We start from the raw sequence: 22,081 nt of genomic DNA on the forward strand, positions 1-22,081 counted from the left end.
TGAACTGTTAGAACCCAGTACTAAGAATTTGTCAAAAATGTATGATCTGCTGCTGAAATGGAATACACAAGATGAAATGGTAAAATCAAGTATGATTAAATGGGCTCAGGACATTGGTCATAACATCATGTTTGCTGATTGGGAAAAGTTGTGGACCACCGGGTTGAAGTTTACGGCATGTAACGCCTTAAGAGAAAATATAATGAAAATGATTTATAGGTGGTACATAACCCCAGTCAAGCTTGCAAAGATCTACCATTTGCCTGATAATAAATGTTGGAAATGTAAAGAAAAGGAAGGTACATTCTTTCACCTCTGGTGGACGTGCCCGAAGATTAAGGCATTCTGGGAAATGATTTATAATGAACTGAAAAAGGTATTTAAATATACTTTCCCCAAGAAACCAGAGGCCTTTCTCTTGGGTATTGTCGGCCAGGGGGTGTTAAAGACAGATACAATTTTTTTTATGTATGCTACAACAGCAGCTAGAATACTTATTGCAAAGTACTGGAAGACACAGGATCTACCCACACTGGAAGAATGGCAGATGAAGGTGATGGACTACATGGGTTTGGCAGAAATGACGAGCAGAATCCGAGACCAGGGAAGAGAAGCGGCGGAAGAGGAATGGAAGAAGTTTAAGGATTACTTAAAGAAATACTATAAAATTAATGACAGTTAGAATGATGTTGGGCTTAAAATAAATGGTTACTATTAGTAATGGTTAAGACAAAGAGAATAAGGATGATTAACATAAATTTATAGTAAAATAAGGGAAGATTCGCTGAATAATTATAAGAACTTGGAATACAGAAACGGGAAGCAAGAGGAAGTCGAGGAAGTAAGGTTTAAGAAATTAGGACATGAAATGGTACTTGTTTTTTGTTCTGTTAATGTTCGTTGTTTGTTTTTGTATGTTTTGTTTGTGTTAATATAAAAATTGTTTAATAAAAAACAGATGCAGAAAAAAAAAAACCCTGGAAGGCATCAGTCTGAAGAAAGCAGGTATAGTGTATATTCAAAACAAGTATTATCCAGTTGTTTGGAAGAGTATGTGGTTTCTGAGACACTAGATGCATTCTTGATCTCTCTGTTTACATAAAGAACAGGTGTGTCTCAGCCCTAGAAAGTATATTTGCTTATTCTGCTCTCAACTTCTTCCATGTCCTCCCATCCTTCACGTTGTTGACTTGATGCCATTTCATAAAAATCAATTAAAATTATTTTAAAGTCTTTGTCATTTTAGAGTTTCATGTTATACATACAGTATAAAAGGTATCATAACTAAAAATCTGTTTTTAATCAGCACTCATCTGATACAATTTTTGTCTCCCAACGATTTTGCCTTTTTTAATGCCTATCAATTACTTTCAGTAAACCAAATACAGGAAAGGCTTAGGACCCATGAAACACCTCTGGGTGGGACTATGACCAGCTTACTAGTGTCCCTCACTGGCAGAGAAAACCCACCATTAGCAAGGCCAACGGCGGGGGGGGGCACCTCACACAAATAATATTTGAGGCAATCAAAAATAAACAAAACTAAACTACAGATGGTATGCTAGTTCAGTGTTCTTGTGCAGATGCAATATTAGGGCATGGACCAGTGCACTAGCAAGAAAAAAGTAGGAACAAAGGAAATCACACAATAGGACTTTGCAAAATAAGGAAATACGCCCCTCTCTCACACACACCCAAAATTTGTCACAACATTCCAAAACCTGCCAGAATTCCAAAACAATTTCTGTTTGTACTATTGAAGAAAGCCACAATTTTGCCTTATCATGAGGACAGAAGAGGGGGAAAGCCGGTCATTGTGGGAAGGAGGCACAGAATGCCCTCCTCACAAACAAATTAACTCAGCATTTCAACATGCATACCAGTTGCTCCCTCCATCCTGAATTTCTACTAAGAGGCAGCAGAGAAGATGATAGCAGAAGGAACACAATTAGAGGAAGAATAATCCCTCAGGTGTGTAGAACCAGGACAATGGCCAGAGATATTGGTGTTCTTGAGCTGGGGTCACCAACCCAGTGCCATGGTAGCACCATGAAGGCTTTCTTTGGAGCAGGAGGAAGGTAACCCAGAGGCATAGCTAGGGGGGTGGGGGCCACTGGGCACCACACCGCAGGGGGCGGCACTCTCTCTCAGGAGTGACACGGTGGTTCGGGCGCCTGCAGGCTCCGCGCTGCCCGAAAGGGCACCATGGGGCTGACATCTGCCTGCCGCCTCCCCCTCAGGCTGCCACCCTACAGCTGAGCGGGAGGCAGCGGGCGGACCCTTGCAGGCTCCGCACTGCTCAAAAAAGCAACATAGGCCTACAGGGTGCCAGAGCAGAACGCGGCTCGGGCACCGTGATTCTGGCGCGCCCTGCTCTGCCCCCTGGGCACCTCACCCCATCTTGCAGGTGGCCAAGCAGCTAGCTATGCCGCTGAGGTAACCTTTGGTTGCAAACTTGAGTGTGTGACTACCCTCCCTACATAGTATACATGGCAAACAACCTGCAGCAATCTAGGATTCTATTCAGGGGCATACCTTGGGAACAGCATGGGGGCCATATCCTGTTTCCAAGTGGAAATAGTCATGTGATAGATTTTTTTTTAATGTAGATATTGAACATTACACGGTAAGCAGCTTTTAGTGAACCATTCAAATGTAACTATGCTGGCTACTGAGCAAGGTGTAGGTTTGGAACATATTGGCAATAGTATAAAATGGATCACCTGAGAGGATCAAATTGTGAATGGATTTCTCTTTCCTCCCCCAATATAGGAAGTCACTTCCATTGGCTAATAAAATTTATACCTTAGACCAGTGGTTCCCAACCTTTTTTTAGCCATGCCCCATCTAAGCACCTCTAAAATCCTGATCCCCCCCGAGTGCTACTTCCTCTGAATGTGCCCAGTGTATATTCTGTTTAGATAACCTCTCCATTGTCACCAGCTGACCGCTGTGTACATTCTGATTTTTAAAAATATGTATGTCACAATATAGATTTATATAATGTATATGAGGCCCCATGAACCATAAGAAATGCAAAAAAATCACTCATTCTCAAATTGCTCCCTTAAAAATCAAATTGCCCCCCTGTAGGGCATGTGCTCCATGTTGGGGACCACAGCCTTTGACTCTGACTTCATGACCCTTTCAAGATGATCTCTCAACTGCCTCTTAAGAAAAGCCACAGCTGCCCTCTCCAGGTGCACATCCTGTACTGCCTCAAATTCCATAAGTGCCGACTTCCGGTCGACGCCAGCGATTAATGGTGGGTTCCCTCTGAGCTCCGGAGGGAACCGGCTCCGCGAAGCGTGGGTCTGGCCGCTGCGGCGAAGCGGAGACCCGAAGAAATCACAGGCGGTGAAGCCTGTGAACACGGAGACTCGGCGGGCTCCATTTGCACCCCCCGCCGACTGCAAAGGAGCCTTTTTAAAGGCTTCTGAACGGAGCGGGGGTGAGCGGCGCGGAGCTGAGAGTCGTCTACCCTCTTCGCGGGGTGAAGCCGCAAGCCATTGTCGGAGAGCGCCGATTCCTTTCTGGACAATTGGAACTGAAAGCAACTACCCGTGAGTAGGAGCAAGAAGCTAAAATTTTAGAGGGGGAAAATCTAAATTTGGTACCGAAACGGGAGAAGTATAAACAGGAAGTCTGCTTCTCCCGGCTTGTAGATAGAACAAAGCAAAGAGATTGTAAAGCAGTAACTTTGAAAGACACCTTTTTAAAGACCTTAAATCCATCACCAAAAAAGGAGTATTCCCCTCCTCTTAGCAGGGCTGGAGGGGTGAGTTTGGAGCATTAATTTCCTGCAAGGACAGTGTGAAGTAAAGTTTTATCTGCTGCCTCTAAAATCTGGGAACGGACTGCGTTTGACAGCTGTCAAAGTGCTAAGGGCAAAGAATATTGATACTCTGTGAAAGGATACAATTGCTTTGAGAACAGATTTGGACTTAAAAGTAACTTTTGGTTGAAATTGTGTATATCTAGAGAACAAAGGGGAGCTACTAGGACTTTATTTGTTGCAACTGAAAGTGGAAGTGTGTCCCCCTAGAGGAGATTATGTTGTAGCAAGCACCAAGCTACTAAACAACTGAGCCTGGAAAATTCCTTTCCAAAACAAAGTGACTTGGCGTGAGACTGACCTTGGACTGTTTATGGGAGTGCTATGGCAGATGGGAAGGGCAAGATAGAACAGACGGAAGAAAAGACGCTCAGGTCTGGGAAACAATATAAAATAGATATTGCTCAGCAGAGAAGGGCCTCAACATCCGGAGCAGTAAGTTCAGTAGGAGCTGCGGCTTCACAACTAAGGTCAAAGGCTATGTCATCACAAGATCCATTGGCTCAGGTACTTAGTAAAATTATTGCATCTCTGGAAAATCTAGCCAAACAGACAAATAAACAAGTAGCTGAGGCCTCAGCAAAAATTGATTTGAACACTGCAAGTATAATTGAATTGGGAAAGAAGGTGAACTCTAATACACAGTCTATTGACAAGTTATTGGAGGAATCGGCCTCGACTCGGAAATTAGCTGAGGAAGCGAAGGAGATTGCAACTGCTGTCCAGGAGAAGATACCACCGGTATGCAAGAAACTTGAGGACCATGACTTGACCTTGTCTATGATCGAATTGCAAGGGAAAGAGAGGAGCTTAAGACTCAGGGCAGTACCGGAAAAGGAGAAGGACAATTTGGTGGACTATCTTACAAAGGAATTTACAGACTTCTGGCAAAAAGATCTGGGGAAGGAAGAATTCAAGATAGTGAGTGCATTTAGGATTGGCAGAAGACAAAGAAAGAATAGAGCAAGGGACTGTCTGATCACTTTAAGAACAAAAGAAGAAAGAGATAAAATTTTGAATTTACAGTATCAAAGAACCCTGGAAATTGAAGATTATTTGGTGGAGATTTTCAGGGACATACCTAAACTTATACTGGATGTTAGGGCCCATTACAGAGATCTTGTGGGCCTATTGAAAAGAAATAGAATTCTCTTTAGTTGGGAATTCCCCCAAGGCCTATCTTTCAAATTTAAAGGAAGGAAAATAAGAATAAGGACAGTGGATGATAAAGACAAATTTTTGAACAACCACGAGGAGGATCTACAGAAGGGGGTAGCTGGAGAGGAGCCAACCGCATCAGAAGGAATTGGAGACATAGCAAACTTATCATTTGGACTTCCCGAACCGGGGAAAGATACACCACCGACAGAAGAAGAACAACAACTTGGTGCAGTTGGTGGGAGGAGTAAGTAACTCACAATGGCTCTGCAACTTCTAAGTTGGAATTGTAATTGACTAAATTCCCCTCGAAAGAGAAAAAGCGTTTTTCACATATTAAGAAAAGAACAATTGGATTTGATCTGTCTACAGGAAACACATGTAATGAGGCTACACAGGAAGATGCTTATTAACAAGAGATTGGGACAAGAATTTATTTCATCTGACAAGGTTAAAAAAAGAGGAGTTGTGATATATGGAAAGGAGAAACTTTCACCGAAACAAATTTTTAAGGATGAACAAGGAAGATATTTGGCTATTGAAATTCAATTTCAAGGAGAGAAATTTCTGATTGTAGGGGTGTATGCACCGAACGAGGGGAAATCTGAATTTTTTAAGAAGTTGCATGAAGCTCTTCTGGACTATATGGACTATAATATAATCTTAATGGGAGATATGAATGGAGTTGTTTCAACAAATATGGACAAGGCACAAAGACAGGTAATCACCAAAGATGGTAGATTACCAAAGACTTTTTTTGAATTGACTGACAATATGGACCTGATTGACATCTGGAGAACTAAGAACCCCCTAGGGAGAGAGGGAACTTTCTTCTCTGAAGCTAAAATGACCTGGACTAGAATTGACCAAATCTGGATTACTAGAGGAATGGCACCAAAGATAAAAAAAAGTTGAAATCTGCCCTAAAACTTGCTCAGACCATAATGCAGTAAAGATGGAGATGAAGCAAATGACACCCGGCTCCTTTAGATGGAGGATGAATGACACTCTATTTAGAGATGAAGAAGTATACAAAAAGGCCAAAAAAACTTTGAGAGATTATTTTGAAATAAACATGACTACTAATGTTGAAAAAAGAGTAATCTGGGATGCCAGTAAAGCCGTGATGAGAGGGTTCCTGATTCAACAGAATGCAATAAAGAAGAGAAGCCGAAATGAGAAAAAGGATAAAATTCTGGAAAAAATAAAAGGAGAGAAAAAACTGAGAGTAAAGCCAAAGTCACAGGAGATCTTGAAAGAAATAAAGTTATTTCAGGTACAATACATGGAATTGATGAATCAGGAAATAGAATGGAAAATTAAACAAATGAGACAGAAGACATTTGAATCAGCGAATAAATGTGGGAAACTACTAGCTTGGCAACTGAAAAAAAGACAAAAATTAATCACTATTACAAATTTAGAAGTAGAAGGAAAAGATATACATAACCCAATTGAGATTAGAAACTGCTTCCAAAAGTACTTTAAACAATTATATGCACAAGAGCCACAGAACGAAATGGACATAGACCGATTTTTGAAGATAAATGGATTACAAAAAATTTCACAAGAAAGCAAACTAATGTTGAACTGTAAAATATCTGACCAGGAGATAGAAGGTGCCATTCAAAATATGCAAGTAGGCAAGTCTCCAGGACCGGATGGGTTGACTTCCAGCTATTATAGATCCTTGAAAGAGTGGCTACTACAACCATTGAAGGAAGTCTGTAATGAAATTTTGGAAGGGGAAAGGGCACCAGAATCATGGAAAGAAGCTTATATTACACTAATACCAAAAACAGAGACTGAAAAGACTCAACTTAGGAACTACCATCCCATATCCTTATTAAATGTGGATTACAAAATCTTTGCTGATATTTTGGCTAAGAGACTGAAAAAAGTACTGATTGAGGAGATTCATAAGGACCAAGCGGGCTTTCTTCCGGGAAGACATCTTTCTGATAACTTGAGGAATATAATTGACATTTTGGAAAAGCTAGAAGTGAACATAAATACTAAAGCAGTTTTGATATTTGTGGATGCGGAGAAAGCCTTTGACAATATTTCTTGGAGTTTTATGAAAAAGAACCTGCAGGGTATGGGGGTAGGCCATGGTTTTGAGAATGGTATAGGTGCAATATATTCAGAGCAAACGGCCAGACTAATTGTAAATAATGTGGTTACAGAACAGTTCAAGATTGAAAAAGGGACATGACAGGGATGCCCAATTTCCCCTTTGCTCTTTATATCGGTCCTGGAGGTTTTGCTGAATATGATTAGAAGGGACCGGATGGTTAAAGGTATACAGGTCGGAGCTAAACAGTTCAAATTGAGAGCATTTGCAGATGATCTAGTTTTCACACTACAGGAGCCAGAATCTAGCACCAAAAGAGTTTTAGAACAAATTCAAGAATTTGGTCAGGTTGCAGGGTTCAAATTGAACAAGTTAAAAACTAAGGTTCTTGAGAAAAACTTAACACCGATTGAAAGAGAGAAGTTTCAGAATGAAACAGGACTGACTGTGGTTAAGAAAGTGAAATACCTGGGGATTAATATGACAGCTAAAAATGTGAATTTGTTTAAAGATAATTATGAAAAATGTTGGGCTGAAGTGAAAAAAGATTTAGAAATTTGGTCAAATTTGAAGCTTTCCTTGTTGGGTCGAATTGCAGCTATAAAGATGAATGTATTGCCTAGAATGTTGTTTTTGTTTCAAACATTGCAAATTTTGGACAAAATGGACTGTCTCAAGAAGTGGCAGAAAGACATTTCTAAATTTGTCTGGCAGGGCAAGAAGCCCAGAATAAAATTTAAGATATTAACTGATGTAAAGGAAAGGGGTGGATTTGCCCTGCCAGACTTTAAACTTTATTATGACTCAGCAGCATTCTGCTGGTTGAAAGACTGGCTGCTTCTTGAGAATACAGACATTTTGGATCTTGAAGGTTTTAACAATGTATTTGGGTGGCATGCATATTTGTGGTACGACAAGGTTAAAGCACATAAAGCTTTCAAAAACCATATTGTCAGGAGAGCATTGTTTAATGTTTGGATTAGATATAAGGACCTATTGGAAAATAAAACTCCAAGGTGGTTGTCACCAATGGAGGCTAAGGCTCAGAGAAAATTTAACATGGAGGCCAAATAGCCAAAATACTGGGAAATTTTGGAACAAGAAGGGAACAGACTGAAATTGCAGAGTTTTGAGAAACTGAAAGATAAAGTGTGAGATTGGCTTCATTATTACCAGATAATGGAGGTTTACAATTTGGATAAAAAAGTTGGTTTCCAGGTGGAAAAATCTAAATTGAAAACAGAACTGTTAGAATCCAAAACTAAGACTTTGTCAAAAATGTATAACTTGCTGCTGAAATGGAATACCCAGTGTAATGGGAATTGGGGTTGCTTATGCGTAAAACTCCTTGCTGCTCCAAGCGGGTTGTATAGCTAAACCTTTCCCTATTTTGACAGCGCCTTACAACGCGACTGTCTTAATCACTGGCAGAATCCGTCAGTGGGCGTTTCCTGAACTTCTTCCAACATAAAAACTCCTTGACAGCCAGTCTCCGCCTAGCTTCTCTGCGCGGAAGCCTTCTGCGCAGAGTAGGCGTGCCAAGCGGAGGTCCTGCGCTCTCCCCACTGATCTCACTGGAAGAGTCTCGGAGCCTTCCCTCCGAAGTACTCTCAGCCTCCCCTTTCTTCCTGGTGTCACCTTGGTTTCCTTCCCCAGCGGAAGCGCTCTCTCTCTCCTTGCTAGTTCCCTCCCCTGCATCATTGGAGCGGCTTCCCTCTCCGCTAATCTCTGATGTCAGTTCCCTGACATCCACCTCCCTCCCAGGCCCCTCCCCCTCCCCCGTCCGTCCCGGGGACGGTGAAGCGGGAAAACCCCGGAAAGAGCTATCCTCCTCCTCAGATGATTCCAACACCGCTCTCCACCTGATGTTCTCTCTTTCCTCTGCCCAATCTCCCCAGTCAGATTCCTCTTCCTCGGATCTCTCCCCTTCCTCCGCTTCTGAGGCGGGAAATCCCACAAACTCTTCTTCATCCTCCGTGTTGCCAAATTGCTCCTCCCAGAACCTCCCTAATGGCTTGGGCTTCCTTGGGAACCTGCGATGAAACTCCTCCTGCAGATACTCCTCCCTGATCTCTTCTGCAGGAACCCAAGTGTTCTCCGATTCGGGCTCCCCCTCCCACGCCACCAAATATTCCACCCTCCTCCCTCTCCACCTTGAATCGAGAATTTCAGCTGCATGACCACTGAGTTCCCTTTCCTCTACCCGGGGATGCCTGGGTGTTTCTCTTTCTTGTCCCAGAGATCCTTTCCTGTATGGTGAGAGTAAGGACCGGTGGAACACCGGGTGCAGTTTCATGTTGGTGGGCAATCTGAGTCTAAAGGTCACAGGATTAACCTGTTGTGTTACCTCGAAAGGTCCCAATCGCCTTGGCCGTAGTTTCTTACACCCCCCTTTGAACGGTAACCCTTGGGTAGACAACCACACCTGGTCCCCCACTCTTATAGTTTCCCCTTCTCTGCGGTGCTTGTCTGCCTGCCTCTTGTACGCTTCCTTCGCCCTCTCCAGGTTAACCTTAAGTTGTTGGTGTAAAGCCTCCATTTCTTCCACAAATTGTTCGGCTGCCGGTACACTCCACCTTCCCCCCTCCTCCCCTGGGAAGGCCCTGGGATGACACCCGTAATTGGCCATGAATGGACTCATCCCCGTGGACACATGTTCCGCGTTATTGTATGCAAATTCAGCCAGCGCTAGTTTGTCCACCCACTCGTTCTCCCTTTCATTGATGTAGCAGCGTAGATACTGTTGAAGTATGCTATTAGCTCTTTCTGCTTGTCCGTTGGTCTCTGGGTGTCTGGCCGTCGAGAAGCTAACTTCAACTTCCAGCAGTCTCATGAGCTTCCTCCAGAATCTGGAAGTAAATTGCCGGCCTCTGTCGGATAAAACCCTCAAGGGGGCGCCATGCAACCTGAAGACGTGATCTACAAACAGCCTAGCTGTTTCCTCTGCAGTCACTGCATGCGAGCAAGCAATAAAATGGCACATTTTAGTCATCAAGTCAACTACCACCATGACTGCTGTTTTCCCCCTGGACTTGGGTAAATCAGTCATAAAATCAATTGATACCCCTTCCCATGGTCTTTCTGGTGTGGGCAAGGGTTCCAGTAACCCCGCGGGTGCTGCCCTTTCCCCTTTAGCCCGCTGGCAGCACTCGCACCCCCGTACGTATTCCCGCACATCCTCCCTTACCCTTGGCCACCAGAACTGCCTGGTGACAAGCAACATGGTCTTGTGTTGACCGAAATGTCCCGCCGTGGGGTTGTCATGCAGTTGTTTGAGTATTCTTCTCCTCAAGTCCCCTTCCGGTATGTACAACACACCCTTATAGTACAAAGCCCCCTCCTTAACCTCAAAACCCCCCTGATTTTCGGCATCTCGAATCTCCCTGATTTTGGTTTGGGCGTACTGGTCATCCCTCGTTAAACCGGCTAGTTCTTGTCTCCCTACCAACACTCCCCCCCACACCCATCGGTCCTCGGGTATGACATGACGCACTTCTGATACTTCCTCTCCTTCCAAGTACTCCGGTTTGCGAGAGAGAGCGTCTGCTCTGACGTTTTCCTTCCCCGGCACGTACCTAATCTCAAAAAAAAACTTGGAAAACTCCTGTGCCCACCGCACCTGTCTTTGGTTCAGGACTCGCGCAGTCCTCCAATATTCCAGGTTCTTATGGTCCGTACACACCTGGATCTTGTGCTGTGCACCTATTAGAAAATGTCTCCAGCAGCGAAAAGCCTCATGAATGGCCAGCAGTTCCCTGTCATACACCATGTAGTTTTGTTCTGACTTGTTCAGCTTCCTTGAGAAAAAGGCGCACGGCTTCCACTCTCCCCGATTTCCCGGTTGGAGCAATACTGCTCCCACCGCTCTGTCTGACGCGTCTGTCTCCAGCCTCATCGGCTTCTGCAGATCCACGTGTAAGAGTTGCTCTTCCGAAGCGAACGCCCTCTTTAGCTTTTCAAAGGACTGCTGAGCCTCTTCCGTCCATTCAAATTTCTTCTTGCTGCTGAGGCAATCGGTTATGGGTGCCGTTAAGTGGGCGAAGTTCTTGATGAACATCCTATAGAAGTTCCCCAAACCCCAAGAACCTCTGCACGTCCTTCCGGTTCTTGGGAGTCCTCCATTCTAGCACCGCTTGCACCTTGCCTGGGTCCATGGCTAAGCCTTTGTCAGACAACCGGTAACCCAGGAACTCCACCTCTCGGGCATGGAATTGGCATTTCTCCAGTTTGACCCACAGCTGGTGCTCCTGCAGTCTTTTCAGCACTTCCCTGACATCCTTTATATGCTGCTCTTCATTCTCCGAGTAGATTAGCACGTCGTCCAAGAAAGCCACGCAATTCTTGTACAGCAGGGACCCCATCACGTGGTGCATGAAGGCTTGAAATGTGCTTGAGCCTGATTGTAATCCGAAGGGCATAACTAAGTACTCAAAGGCCCCCAGAGGGGTGAACATGGTGGTTTTCCATTCATTCCCCCTCCCTCATCCTTATCAAATTGTACGCCCCCCGAAGGTCCAACTTGGTAAAGACCTTCCCTTTCCTTACCCTGGCCAAAATATCGTCAATTCTGGGCATTGGAAATGTCACTGGTTCCGACACCAGGTTCAAACTCCAGTAATCTACGACCAATCTGGGCTCTTTAGAGTCTCTCTTGTCCACAAAGAACACTGGACTGCCCCCCACCGCCCTTGATTCTCGTATGAAACCCCTCTTCAGGTTCTTGTCAATAAAGTTCCGCAACTCCTGCATCTCCCTGTCCGACATGGCGTACAGCTTACCCACGGGCAGCTGTGCCCCTGGGAGTAGGTTGATCTGACAGTCAAAGGGCCTGTGAGGGGGTAGTTTATCAGCCTCCTTCTCACTGAAGACTTCTTCCAGATCTGCGTACTGAGATGGTATTCTCCCCTTTTCCCCTGCCTCCATCCCTGCCACCCTTGCTACTGCCATCCTCTGGGTCTCCCCTCCATGGCAGTGCTCCACGCAGTGAGCAGATCCAAAGGTGACTGTCCGCTGGTGCCATCCCACCACTGGATCGTGCAGTGCCAGCCAACTCATTCCCAGTATGATTGGTGGTCCTGCTAGTGTGGCTACGTGAAAGGCAATTGTCTCAATGTGTCTGGCGACCCTCATTTTCATGGGGGGGGTGTCTGGTGGGTCACTTCCCCCCCAGGAGTTCTCTCCCATCAATGGTCGTTACTTGCAGGGGGTGTTCTAGAGGCACTACTTGGAGCTGGTGCTCTAGTGCAAAATCCCTGCTAAAAAAGTTACAAGAGCTGCCTGAATCCAGCAACGCCTTCACCTTAATTGGGTGTCCGTTAGGGAGTTCTAGTATCACCTCTATGGCTATGGCCGCTCGGGGAGGGTCTGGTTTGGGCACCTTTACTGGTTGCTCGCCTGGCTGCTGTGCCCACTCTCGGGCAGACAGGCATTCCCGTTTCCCTGCTCTTTATTTCTTTCCTCCTCCCCCCCAACTGCCCCCACCATTCCTTGCCACGCCTTTTTCTGAGGGCAGACTCTGGCAAAATGTCCCAGCTGCTGGCAGAGAAAGCACTTCTTAGTCGTTTTCCCCTCCTTCTTGTGAACCTCGCTGGAGTTTGAAACCCCGCGCGCGCGCGCTCCTCCAATCTCCATTGGTTCCGCGGGCGGCGCGGGTTGCTCAGGCACGTCCGGAATGCGGTTGTCATACCAACGCTCTGCTCTCCCTTCCCGCCTTTCTAGAGTGCGCGCCTCTTGGCATACTCCCACAGCCAGCGCCATTTTGGTCAGCTGGTCCATCGATTCCGGGTGGGGCGCGCGGGAGAGTTCATCTTTTACCCAAGGGGATAAGCCTTCCTAAAATAACATTTGCACTGGCGCCGAACCCAGTTCCCACCCAAGTCTATGGATCAGCATCGCAAATCGCGACCAGTACTCTCTCACTGATTGGTTCCCTTGTTTGCACCCCATCAGTTCTTTGCGGGTCACGCTCTGCTCCACATCACTCGAGAACATATGGTCCATGGCGCTAAAAAAATTTCTCAAATCCTTCAAGGCAGCATTCTCCGACGCCATCAAGGGTCGGATCCAATCTCTGGCGCGCCCTTCCAGATGCCCTACCATGAAGGCTACCCTCCCTGCATCGTCTACAAAGTCCTCGTACTGCAGGTCCAGCGCATACTGCACTTCTGTCTTAAATGCATTATAGTCTCTGGGATTGCCCCCAAACTTCTGCACTAGTCCCAGTACCTTCCTTGCGATGGGGGTGGGCTTCCCCTGGGCATCCTGAGTGCGCCTTTCATCCAGCCGCGCCGCTAGTAGGGCGAGTTGCTGCTCCAACTCTCTGTTTCTCTCCTCCAGAGTAGGTCCTCCTCTGCCCCCCTCTCCGGCGCCGGCTCCTCCAGTTTGACTCATGATGCTGCCCCTGCTTCTCTGCGCACAAGCAACTTAGAGGACTGACGGATTACTGTAATGGGAATTGGGGTTGCTTATGCGTAAAACTCCTTGCTGCTCCAAGCGGGTTGTATAGCTAAACCTTTCCCTATTTTGACAGCGCCTTACAACGCGACTGTCTTAATCACTGGCAGAATCCGTCAGTGGGCGTTTCCTGAACTTCTTCCAACATAAAAACTCCTTGACAGCCAGTCTCCGCCTAGCTTCTCTGCGCGGAAGCCTTCTGCGCAGAGTAGGCGTGCCAAGCGGAGGTCCTGCGCTCTCCCCACTGATCTCACTGGAAGAGTCTCGGAGCCTTCCCTCCGAAGTACTCTCAGCCTCCCCTTTCTTCCTGGTGTCACCTTGGTTTCCTTCCCCAGCGGAAGCTCTCTCTCTCTCCTTGCTAGTTCCCTCCCCTGCATCATTGGAGCGACTTCCCTCTCCGCTAATCTCTGATGTCAGTTCCCTGACACCCAGGATGAGACGGTTAAATCTGTAATGATTAAATGGGCACAAGACGTTGGACATAATATTATGTTTGCTGACTGGGAACAGTTGTGGACCACAGGGATTAAATTTACGGCATGTAAAATTCTAAGAGAGAATATTATGAAAATGATATACAGGTGGTACATGACCCCAGTCAAGCTTGCAAAAATCTACCATTTGCCCGACAATAAATGTTGGAAATGTAAGGAAAATGAAGGTACATTCTTTCACCTTTGGTGGACGTGCCCCAGGATTAAGGCTTTCTGGGAAATGATATATAATGAATTGAAAAAGGTATTTAAATATACCTTCTTGAAGAAACCAGAGGCCTTTCTCTTGGGCATGGCCGGCCAAGTGGTGCCAAAGAAGGACAGAACTTTTTTCATGTATGCTACAACAGCAGCAAGAATACTCATCGCAAAGTATTGGAAGACGCAAGATCTACCCACTCTGGAAGAATGGCAGATGAAACTGATTGACTGTATGGGATTGGCAGAAATGACGAGCAGAATCTGTGACCAGGGAGAAGAGTCGGCAGAAGAAGATTGGAAAAAATTTAAGGACTACTTACAGAAATATTGTAAAATTAAGGAATGCTGAATGATGTTGGATTGAAATTGAGTGGTTTCTAGCTGTAATGATATAAAGGAACATGGATGAAAAAATGGGTTTGGATAGAAAACAAGGTGATATTATAAGCTGTAATGCTTTAAGTTAAGGATTTGCTGAACAAATAATCTGAAATGGAATACAAGAAGGGGAGGTATGAGGAGGTCAGAGAAATTTGTTATTGAAAAGTATGTTTTATGAACTATATGTGTGTTTTTTAATCTCTTTGTTTGTTTTTTGTTTGTATAAAAAATTGGAAACTTTAATAAATATCTTTTATTAAAAAAAACACAAATTCCATAAGTGCCTAGATGATCTTATAAAAAATCCACAGCACATTTAAAATATGGTGAGACAAACATTCCATATGTTAATCAAGGCAGTAACATTGATTACAGAAACAATCTTGGATATAATTTGATTTGCGGTTCATGCGATAGCTACAAAAGTGGTGGCACGCTGGAGCTTGTGGCTGTAGCACTGAGAAGGACAGACCCCATCCAAAGTCTATTCAAAGATGATGCCTTGAAGGACATCCTAATAAGAATTTGAGGAAAGCCCCAAATGTGCTTATCACACACAAAGGGGGGGAGTATTCAAGTGATACACCTTATTCTCAGTACCAGTCCTTTTGGAATTTCTGATACCAAGGGAAAGCCAGAGATTATAGATAGATACAACCTAAATGGCACAAAGTACCATTAAGTACTCTAACAAGCAACATCCAATAAAATTCAAGAATTCCATGGAAAATACCAAGTTCCACCCCAAGGAAACTGGGTACAATCAACTAGAGGCTTTTGTCTATGATCTTTGAGAATTATTAAATAACAGGTGAGGCCCCCGCAGACTGGAGACGGGCAAATGTTGTCCCCATCTTCAAAAAGGGAGGAAAGGAAGACGCAGGTAACTACTGACTGGAGAGCTTGACACCGAAGCAAGGGAAGGTCCTAGAACAGATAATTCAACAGTCGGTCTGTGAGGACTTAGGAGAGGGATGCTGTGATTACTAAGTCCCAGCATGGGTTTCTCAAAAATAAGTCATGCGAGACCAATCTCATTTCTTTCTTTTGATGGAATGACACCAAAGCTTTTGACAAAGTCCCCCACGATATTCTTGCAAGGAAGCTGGTAAAATGTAGGTTGAACGAGGTAACTGTTAGGTGGATTTGTAGCTGGTTGACTGACTGAACCCACCAATTACTCATTAATGGTTCCTCATCATTCTGGAAAAAAGTGACAAGTGGAGTGCTGCAGGGTTCAACGTCTTTATAAACAATTTGGTTGAAGGAAATGCTCATCACATGTGCAGATGTCACGAATCTGGGAGGGGTAGCTAATGTAGCAGAAAACAGAATCAGAATTCAAAATGACTGGAGAACAGGACACAAGCTAACAATTTCAATAGGAACAAATGTCAGGTTCTGCACTTAGGCAGGAAGAAGCAGATGCACAAATATAGGATGGGGAACACCTGGCTTACTAGCAGGCAAAAAAAGTGTTTTAGAATTAGCATGAAGTTAATGGTTTTAGAGATTTTTCGCCCCTGTTCCTCATCAGCAGAAGCCTAGAATAGACACCTGCCCTGGAAGCAGAGTTCCAGTAAATCAATGAAACATTGTGCATTATCTTACCTTCAAAAGAAAGCCAACCCCAAGGTTTAAGATGGAATAAAATTTGAAAGAAACATCCAACAACTTTTTAATCTGGATTTACCATTGTAGTGGGTTAGCTAGGAAGTACCCTTGATGGAAATGGATATATGGTGAAACCCAATGAAGTCACACTCAGAATAGAACCTTTGAAAGTTACATCCATGGATTTCAATGGGTCTGTTTTAAGTATGATTTAATTGGACATCACCCATAACCTTAGTGGTCAGTGGCTTTCATTTTGATTCCAAGACAAATCAATTTTGTTAAATAAAAATATTAGTTAACAGCTAATTTTAATAATTTTTAAATATGTTTTACTTGTTTTCTAACTGTTTTAATTATAATTTTAACATTTCATGTAAACCACCTAGAGGTTTTGTTACAATCAATATAAAATTCATTAAATAAATCCACAGATTATATATATATTACACACACTCTCTCTCTAAACCTACAGTTTTTTGGGTGGGAGGAAGGGACTTTTCATTTCTGAAATTTATAACTAAGGCGTTAAGGACTAAATTTAGTCAGAGCACAGTTTAAATAACATCCCAGGCCCATTCCTTTCACATGTTTGCCCTCAGGAGCTTACTCCCACCACCAATGGTTTGCTTCTGGTCTTGGGTTTCTGCTTCATTAGGCAAGGAGGCAAAGCAGGAGGGCGAAAAACAATAAAAGGCTGAGGTGTTTGGGAGAAGAACAGGAAAATATAAGAAAAGTGCCATTTGTTCAAATATTACTATGGCTTCCTTTCTGGGTAGAGGAAAGGTGGCAGAGAGTGCAGAATCTTTGGGATTGTTGCATGGCTGCCAGGGCAGGAAAGTGGAAGACTCCAAGAAGTGCTATCAAGGTTGCCTGATACTGTGCAGACCTTCATTAGCCCTGAGAACATAAATCTTGCCTGGCCATCATTTCTCTAGCAAGACTGCCCCTTGGTGGTTAGATGTGGACACATCACAGCAAAAGAGCTGTATTTGATGTGCATCTGGTTGCACTTCAGTCTGTAGCATCTGTTTCTTCTGTCCTTCTAAATTGCAGGAATGTGTGAACTTTCACGCTTCCTGCTTGTGATTGGATTTACAATTGGCAGGGGGGGGGGGGGAAAGAAATGTGCCTCTGTGCCAGGGCTGTGGTATAATTTTCCTGCAAGTCTGACAAATAATCCATGTGTGCTGCTTTAAGAGGGGCAGCTTTTCTTGGCCATTGCTTCTTTCCTAGCCTAACTAAAAGCTCTTGATGGAGGGGGCGAGTCCTTAACAAAACTAATACAGGCCTTTTAGCTTCCCCCAGTACAAAGCTGATTTAAATACAACAACAACAGAGACAGCCTACCTCCAGGTTAAACAAGCATTTTGTTCAGAATATAGGGATCATGGTTCTTGCAACCACCGATAAAAACTTTGCCACTGCTAATGTTCTAGCGTTTGTCCAGTCTTCCAATAGGAACCTGACATAGTGAGCCTCTGATTTTCCCGGGAAAGGTACCAGCAAGGGTAGTATCAGTTCAGCCCTGGCTTGCTCATATTTTGCACAGTGCAACAAAATATGTTTTATGGAATTGATGTCTTGAGCACACAAGCAAAGTCTGTCCTGGTAGGGAACTCCTCTTAAATTTGTGGTGCCCCTGTTGCAGTGACAGGTCCCTCCAGAGGTCCTTTGTAATTGTGCATTCATGGAGATGGTCTTGGGGCATAGATGCAGTATTGTTTGTGGTGGACATACTGCTTTGTTTGTGCATGTCTTGTAATATCCTGCTGAAATCCTGCAACTTTTCAGACCAGAAATGTTCTGGGTTTGGTTTTTTGTCCTGCTTTCATCGCACTACAACGCAGGTGTATCACGCCCCCCCCCCGCCAAGGGTGGTAATACGGCAGCATTGGGGAAGCATCACAGAACAATAAAGTAGAATGATGTCTGGACAGTCTTGCATAATTCCACCATGAATGCACTATTACTGCAGCATCAGTAATAACACATCACTGGGGACGGGCTCTGCATTTCCTGCTTTGTCTTATGTTGTAACTATATATTCTGTTTTAAAGAAAGTTAGCACTAACACTCAGTTCTGATTCATCAGCAGACAGCTTATGTTACATATGTCATACATTCCAAGGCAGGACCAGCATGTTCAGTCCAGTGGTTTGCATCTATAGGGTCAAAGACCAGTAAAGCCAAAATATGAGTAATGGCTTTCATGTTCCAATTCATTCAAAAATTTAGAGAAATTTATACTCAAGAAACATAACTCAAGGCTAATCCCAGATTTGGACAGGAGAAAGGAGGACAAACAAGTTGTTTCAACATTATTTTTTTTAAGCTAGCAGTACCTCAGGTTTTCTACTGTGTGCCATAACACTTTGTTATGTAAATATTAGCAGGCAATAATATTTACCCGATTGCTGAGAAACACCTCATCTGCTGATTTCTGCATATCAGAGATGCTGTCAACAGCCTAAGAACAAGTCTGGCCTTGTTCTTTCTGAGCAGTTAGCAACTCTGTGGAAATAATTTGAATTGGCAATGTTAAAACTTCAACATTTGTTCACTTTTTTTCCTTTTTGAGAACTTATCTCTGAAGAGTCTGAGCAGCATTCTGAAACCAATTGTAATCCTGGTGGGGGAAAGTGTAAAAATATGTTTCAGCATTAGACAGTTGCTTTTATCCCAAACCGATATGCTAAGACTATGGGTTCAATAAGGAAATTTCTTAAGGAAATTAGCCCTGAGTGCTCACTGGAAGGACAGATCGTGAAGCTGAGGCTCCAAGACTTTGGCCACCTCATGAGAAGAGAAGACTCCCTGGAAAAGACCCTGATGTTGGGAAAGATGGAGGGCACAAGGAGAAGGGGATGACAGAGGACGAGATGGTTGGACAGTGTTCTCGAAGCTACAGACATGAGTCTGACCAAACTGCGGGAGACAGTGGAAGACAGAAGTGCCTGGCGTGCTCTGGTCCATGGGGTCATGAAGAGTCGGACATGACTAAACGACTAAACAACAACATGGGTTCAATTGGCCAGAGCAAATGTGGTCCACATGAGGATGTGGACAGGCTGCTTGGACGAGTGAAACTGACCTTGATTCTTGCCCATCCTAGCTAATAAAAGCCAGCCGAGAAGGTCTGGGCGATGGGCTCTGCGAGGTGGTGAATGCTTCCCTCTGTGAGGGAGTCTTCCCAAACCCACTGAAAGAAGTGCCTATTAAACCACTTCTTAAAAAAACATATTTGGACCCGGCCAATTTAGTGAACTATCGGCCAGTCTCAAATCTTCCATTCTTGGGCAAGGTGATTGAGAGGGTGGTTGCTGAACAACCTGGAAGATGCGGACCATTTGGGTCCCTTCCAATCGGGATTCAGACCTCATCATGGGATTTCAACTACAGTGGTACCTTGGGTTACAGACGCTTCAGGTTACAGACTCCGCTAACCCAGAAATAGTACCTTGGGTTAAGAACTTTGCCCCAGGATTAGAACAGAAATCAGGTGGCGGCGGCAGCAGGAAGCCCCATTAGCTAAAGTGGTACCTCAGGTTAAGAACAGTTTCAGGTTAAGAATGGACCTCCAGAACGAATTAAGTTCTTAACCCAGGATACCACTGTATACTTCATCAAAGAAGGGTGGGGAAAAGGAGGAAGCCAAGAGGGTAGGGAGGTGTGGCATAGCAATGTAGCCTTTATTTCTCACTTGGAAAGGCTACGATTTCCTCTGTACTTTTGAACAGCAAGCAACAGTAACTCCTAGCCAGCTTGCAGCACAGAGTGTTTATGCATGTGTCTTTGCACACATGTGCACCCAGGTCAAGATTCTCCGAGATTCAGCCTCTAGAAATGACAAGCAAGCTTGTCTACAGTATGTGTGTGTGTTTTTATATATGGTCATCAAGCAGGCATATGCACAGCACATCATACATGGCTCTTATGTGTACATTAGTAATGCATACAGTAATGAGACATGTTGCCATGTATCTTTGCTTTTAAAAGGACTCCCTTCTTCTCCTTTCCCACCTACCCCATGTACCATTTTTCTTTCCTAATTATTATCACTCTACATTCCATGAAGGAGCATGTTCTCAGGCTAGGAGTTTTGTTTTGTATCTTCATTGTTTTTGCAGTGTATTCTGTACTTCTGCAAACCCTGAGGGTCCCCTCCTAGCATGCCTGATACCTCCCTTGCTTCTTAGTGGCCTCATTTTTGGCAGCAAGCCTGGAAGCACTCAGCTGTTGATTTCCCTATTAGGAGTGATTCTTAGAACTTTTATTATTTATGCAATCACGTTAAAAAAAAAAAATCCCACAAGTTTTAAGTAGTTCTCTTAAAGGTGACCTTTGCCAAGGTTTATCTGAACACAGAAATCTTTTGAACACAGCAATCAAAGCAGCCACGCCAAAGTCTCTTGCCATTTCCATAACACCAGGAACATACACTTGGAAAAACCAACTGCAGTATCACTGGATCTCAGTGTGCACAATATTCCTGTCAACTGGAAATGCACCATGTTTGAACTTGGCCTCAGGAATGACTTCACACAACATTTTACTCAAATGTGACTCTGGGGAGGGACAGCAGAGAGGCTAATTATGAAAAGCACGCCAAGCGGAAACTGCTGCCAAGATGTTCAACTAGACTGTGTTAGAGGAAAGTCTTGCAAACTGAGATTAGCTAGTTGCCCAACTGGCTTAAACAAGGGGAATAATTTATCCAGCAAAGATCAGTTGTGCCAATTAAATGCCACCTGCTTTTAATAGAACCCTGCTTGGAATTATGCAGAATCACAGACACCCTCACCTCCTTTTGTGATCAAGCAGTTAGGAGCTCAGAGGCCTGCCTAGTGGTGGTGAGTCCGTTGACAAGAATGAGATTCCAACCACCAGCTACGTTCAATGGTCATGCTAGGGAAGATGGTAGAGAAAGTTAGGGCCCAAAGATGCAACTGTGCCAAGCACTATTTTCAAAATGGTCACCCTATGCATACAAAAAGCAGGTAATCTGATGTCTTTAACAGTAAGGAGCTACAGGAAAATGGCGCTGAACCTTTCTCCTCCTACACCTTACCTCCATTTGTGGTTCCAGCCACAGAGATACACCTCCTCCTATTCTTTTAAGTCTCACAGAACACTAACTGAACACATTACTTAAACCCCACAGAACAATATATGGTCAGGTTTTGAGAATTCCCACACTTGGATTTGCTATTTATAAGCTTCTAAGTGATTGGAACATCTTCAGTTCCAGCCAATGCTACCACACAACACTTTCAGGAAATTTTCCTAAGTTGAGAAATACAACCTTGTACCTTTGAGTCAATGGTTTCATTAGGTTCTCTGAATTCAAACATAGAGGTCAGTGCATGAGCAGCACACAGGCTTCCTCTCATTAACAATTAACAGCCGAATCAGTTTCAGCAAAGAAAGTAGTATCAGGAATCAAAATACAGTGCAAAGTAAATTCAAGCAGGGGCAGAAACTATTAATTGCAAAACTTACCCAAGAGGTTCTGCTATGTTTTTTAAGAACAGCTTCTTCTCCAGAGCGATCTCGGCCCTGAATGGGAAGCCTGGACTTTGAAAGTCATCTAATCTTCCTTGCTGTACTATACTGTATTGTTTTAATTAGTGTTTTTATGGAGCAGTCAAGTAATTTCGTTGTCCCCGAGAGGGGGTAATGACAATAAAGATGATATTATTATTATTATTATTATTATTATTATTATTATTATTATTATTATTATGTTTTAAGATAAAGACAGCTCTCCAGCAGCAGAATTTGGGGCATTAATCCATATTAATGGTCCTATGTACCATCTAGAAAAGATAGAACTATGCCCAAACCCCTAAGATGGGAATTGTGCAGAAG

General features: G+C 44.0%; 1 protein-coding gene across 1 annotated transcript in view; it reads left to right on the top strand.

Moving 5' to 3' along the window:
- LMNTD1 (lamin tail domain containing 1) overlaps positions 1-22,081 on the top strand; it is a 267,223-nt gene that overhangs the window by 238,595 nt on the left and 6,547 nt on the right. The gene's annotated exons all lie outside the window — the stretch shown is intronic.

Source organism: Podarcis raffonei, chromosome 10, assembly GCF_027172205.1.
Source record: "Podarcis raffonei isolate rPodRaf1 chromosome 10, rPodRaf1.pri, whole genome shotgun sequence".
Classification (NCBI taxonomy): Eukaryota; Metazoa; Chordata; class Lepidosauria; order Squamata; family Lacertidae; genus Podarcis; species Podarcis raffonei.